This window comes from Hibiscus syriacus, unplaced genomic scaffold (genome assembly GCF_006381635.1).
Source record: "Hibiscus syriacus cultivar Baekdansim isolate YM2019G1 unplaced genomic scaffold, ASM638163v2 tig00110415_pilon, whole genome shotgun sequence".
Classification (NCBI taxonomy): Eukaryota; Viridiplantae; Streptophyta; class Magnoliopsida; order Malvales; family Malvaceae; genus Hibiscus; species Hibiscus syriacus.
In genome coordinates this window covers 1162357-1167223 of record NW_024062729.1, presented here as the reverse complement: position 1 = coordinate 1167223, position 4867 = coordinate 1162357, and the positions used below count along the sequence as shown (strand labels likewise).

The window sequence follows — 4867 nt, the reverse complement described above, 5'->3', positions numbered from 1 at the left end:
GTCCGCTGCTGCACGTTTCAACGCTCTTGAAGTAGAATTCCTTCGATTCCATTTGTCTCCACCAGAGGCCTATCATCATTAAAATCTTAAGCACAAAGAACCAGAGAAGACAAAATGTGAATTCTTTCAAATACTGCTTCCCAAAAACAAGAAAATAATAACAAAAGAAAAGCACGGAAGAACCTCGTTGCAGAAAATTAAACAATAATAGTAATGAGAGAAAAAGAAACAGCGGTTGGTTCTATGGTGTAGTGGTTAGCACTCTGGACTTTGAATCCAGCGACCTGGGTTCGACTCCCGTAGGACCTTAATCTTATTTGGTTCTTTTATTAGGGAGGGTTGGGTCTATAATAACATCCAGCCTGTGCTTTTTCTTGGGGTTTTTACATAACTGACACCGTTTGATTTTAATTTTATTTTTCTGACACCGTTTGATCAATATTTCCAGAACTAGCACCCTTTCTGCTGAGTTGGCAAAGGCGCGTCCCGGGGGCGCGCTTTACCCGTATTTTTCGCTGAGTTGGATGCCACGTGTGAAAGGCGCGTCCCGGGGACGCGCCTTTGCCAACTCAGCAGACACGTATTTGTTTTATAATAAATAGTTTATTTTATTATTATTATAAATTAATAATATATTATGTAAAATGTTTCTATTATAATGTAAGAATTATCAAGTTTCGAGTATTTTTATTTTGATTATCGATCTATTAATTTTATCAGTTAATTATTTAAATGTTATCAATCTAGTCAATATTTAACGAAAATATTGATGCATAAGTAATAAATTAGTATGATTACATATTTAATCATCAAGACTTACATATTTTATAAAATTAGTCTTATTGAAAATTTAATTTAATAAATTTAAAAGTTATAAAGAAAAAATTATAACTAATAATATTAAATATATATTAAATAATTATATTAAATATATTTATGTATTTAAAAGTTAAAAAAAATTATTTAGGTGTACATACATTGACAAATTATATAAATGCAATAACATTAAATTATTAAAAATAAAAACATTCATTTAAAAACTTTAATTACATAAGAGTTAACGGTTATATGATGATAACAGAGCTGGACATTTTTTTCTATTGTGCCCGATGTTTCTACAATGCCCACATCGTTTTTGTTCTGTTGACTTCTCCCGAATATCCATATCACAATGTATTCTAGTAGATTTTGGACGACCTGAGTCCCTCAATAGCAATGGATCTGGTACAATTGTAAGCCAAGTTTGAATCTCATTTGGGTCTCTTTCGTTTCCTATGGGCGGAAACTCAAATTCATATACCTTGAAAACTTGTGAAAGTTGGTATACAGGATCAACATAATTTTTGTAGTCCAAATGCGAATGTGAGCAAGCAGCAATGACATGAGAGCATGGATATTTGAGTGCTTGAAAGAAACCACAATCGCACCACCTCTCTTGCAGATTAACTCTGAAAGAGTTAGCTTTAATCCCTTGCAGCGGACGTGGCATTTCGGTTACACGAAACAATTCACGGGTGCGAGAAAAATTTGTAACTAACATCCCATTTGATGTAGCCATTTTTTCTGTAAATCGGCTACTAGTCTTGGGTGGTAAATATGTCCGTTTTGCATCCAAGTAAGAGCTTGTCCACCGAGTTTTGCAAAGAGTTGACCCAAACGAAAATAAGTCGTTTTGACCAACGCCGTGACTGGTAAATGACGCGCCCCCTTTAAGGTTGAATTTATTGCTTCAGCCAAGTTTGTTGTCATATGACCATAGCGATACCCCCCGTCATATGCATTTGTCCACATTTCTTTGCTGATGTCCATAATGTACTCGCACCCCTTCTTATTTTTGCCAAACAGCTCTTGTAGCATCGACTCAAACCTTTGAGGTAAGAGTTCGTAACCTAAGCCATTAGGAATATGTAATAGTTAATATGAAGTATAAATAAGTAATAAGAAATTGATAGAAAAATTGGGAAAAAGTAACATACCCATCCGCACGACTAACTGACGTTCATCGTTCTTCTTGTATTTTCCGTAATAGTTTGCAGCAATATGACGGACACAATAACGATGTTGAACATGTGGAGGTCTATACATTGTACCCAAAGAGTCCATTGCTGCTTTTATCCCGGCTCCTCGGTCTGAAATAATGCATAGTCGTTCCCTGGTGACAACATGTAAACGTAAATTTTTAAGGAAAAAAGCCCAAGACTCAGTGTCTTCTCCTTGAACGAGGGCAAACGCAACAGGAAGAATATTGCGGTTTCCATCTTGGACCACAGCCAATAATAAAACTTGCTTGTATTTCCCATACAAGAAAGTACCATCAATTTGGACAATTGGTTTACAGTACTTGACTGCATTAATACACTGAGGGTAAGTCCAAAAGACTCGGTAAAATTGGCAGCGATCGCGAACCATTCGATCATTCACGTAATGATGTTGAGTTTCGAACTCAACAATTGTCCCGGGATTAAGTCTTTGCACAACATGAAACCAACTGGGCAGCTCGTTGTAAGAGGAATCCCATTCGCCATGAAGTTTGCAAATGGCATTCTGTTTTGCCAACCACGCTTTTTTATATGAGACAGTGTACCATATTGTGACTGTATAGCAGAAATCAACACTGCAACAGCTATATGAGAGCTTTGCTTCACAATGGGCATGATTGCTTGACAAATAATGTTGGAGTCCAAGTTTGGATGATCCTGGTTTATACTGTGCACAACATGTATGAGGACCGTTGTATCTGGTTAGTTCCCATAAGTTGTTCTTCCTCTTCCTCTTTGATACACGGACCATCCATTGACATCCGTTGTGACGTTGGACGCAGTAGCAGACATATTTCTCCGTGTTAGATCGATCAACTCGAGACTGAACTGAGTTACGAATATTGTAACTCTTTATTGCCATCATTGCTTCTCATTCGATGCGAACTCCATTCCAATATGTAAATTACCGTCATTGACTGATGATTGAAGTCCATAGTTGCCAACATCAGGAAGATCTGGAAATTCAGGCTCATACATTGCATCGTAATCAGCCTCATACATATGTGCAGGAAGTTCGGCTGGTGTTGTATTTATCGGAACGTCCTCGTCATCATCAGAATGTACGTTAAACTGTGGTGAGTCAGGTTCAACGAATAATCCTGTTCAGCACCATCTGCACCTGGCTCCCGAAGAGGTTCTTCTGGTGGAGATGAGGGTTCCTCCGATAATCCAATGTTGAGGTCAAATAAGTTCCCGCTTGCGTGTCCTCCCCTTGAACTTGAGGCCATTGTATCATGTGGGATGTGAATAGACTGTCGTCTCGATGGCATTTCCATATGTAAGTCGAAAACATTGGCAGATGAATGTCTGCCCTTGAAGTAGAAGAGATGTTGCCATATGGATTATTGGTGAAGCCACGTGGGTTGAGATCATAAGCAGTTGCAGATGAATGCCTTCCTATTGAACTTGATGGCATGGTATATGGCGTTGGATCCGCCATTAATGATGTGAAATCATTACAGATAAGTTGTGTCGGGCTATCAACTTGATCAGTTTGATATGCAATGCCAAAGTGAGAGGAATATGAGAGACCACGAGTTACACGAACCTCAATAAAAGTGGCATACATTTCAATAAGAGATTGTGAACTCCCCATATGAGCATCAACCATCATAGAAACATCATCATCGTTTGAAAGCTGAAATGATGTATACGTGAGCGGAAAAAGTTCAGTAGGAAATCTGTATTGAAGTGAAGATAGTCTTCTCTGGCCTGCTACACGAATCTTTAACGAAATTTTTGTGATTAACTCCTCAATTGTGATGTTTCTCTTCAAGGTTAAGGGGATATAATGATCTGACTCAAAAACAACCCCCTCTTCAGCTTCCTTAATTCTCCATCATACAAAACAACAGCAGAAAGACGACTCATTTTCAGAGAATTTGAGAATTTAGAGTTTGGGAATTTGAGAATTTGAAAGATTGTGAACTGAAGTTTGTTTTGAAAGTTTATAATACGTTGCATATAATAGTTTCTATAATCGGTTCACTATTCACGTGAAGGCGCGTTCCCGGGGGCGCGCCTTCCATTATTTCGTCAGAGAATATTATCATTGCCCTATTATGTCATTCATGTCCCTCGGGGACACTAGATATATCAGTACTATTATTTCACTATTCACGTGAAGGCGCGTTCCCGGGGGCGCGCCTTCCATTATTTCGTCAGAGAATATTATTATTGCCCTATTATGTCACTCATGTCCCTCGGGGACACTAGATATATCAGTACCTATTATTTCACTATTCACGTGAAGGCGCGTTCCCGGGGGCGCGCCTTCCATTATTTCGTCAGAGAATATTATCATTGCCCTATTATGTCACTCATGTCCCTCGGGGAATAACTTAAATTTAACTTCTTTTGAATGTTCAACAAGTTAAGAATAACTTAAATTAAAACGTTATGTGAAGTTTGAATAAATTAGATAAAATGTTATTGATAAATTGAATAAATGTGAAGTGATAAGTTGATTGTGACATTGAAATTGTATGGAATGAGCATTGAAATGTGACATTGAATAAATTGCCAATTCACCCCCCTCTTGGTTGATTCCGTCGATCGATGAACTCAACATAAGTGATTTTAATGTATACGTTTTAATATATGTTAATGATAAAATCATATGTATGGATAAATTTAATTTCAATTTAAGTATTGTGAACTATAATTGGAATATAACTTTTAATTTCGAATACAATTGGAATATTAAGTTGAAATTTAATGTTAAATTTCGAATACTATAATTTATATTTTAAATTTAAATTTGAATAATATTATTTTTATTTTTATTTTAAATTTCGAATAATATAATTTGTATTTTAAAAACATTT

At 36.6% G+C, this 4867-nt stretch overlaps 1 non-coding gene across 1 annotated transcript; it reads left to right on the top strand.

The window, feature by feature from the left end:
* The first annotated feature begins 237 nt into the window (after positions 1-237).
* On the top strand, positions 238-308 carry TRNAQ-UUG. Its single transcript has one exon. It is a non-coding gene; the product is annotated as a tRNA-Gln (tRNA).
* The last annotated feature ends 4559 nt before the right edge of the window (positions 309-4867 follow it).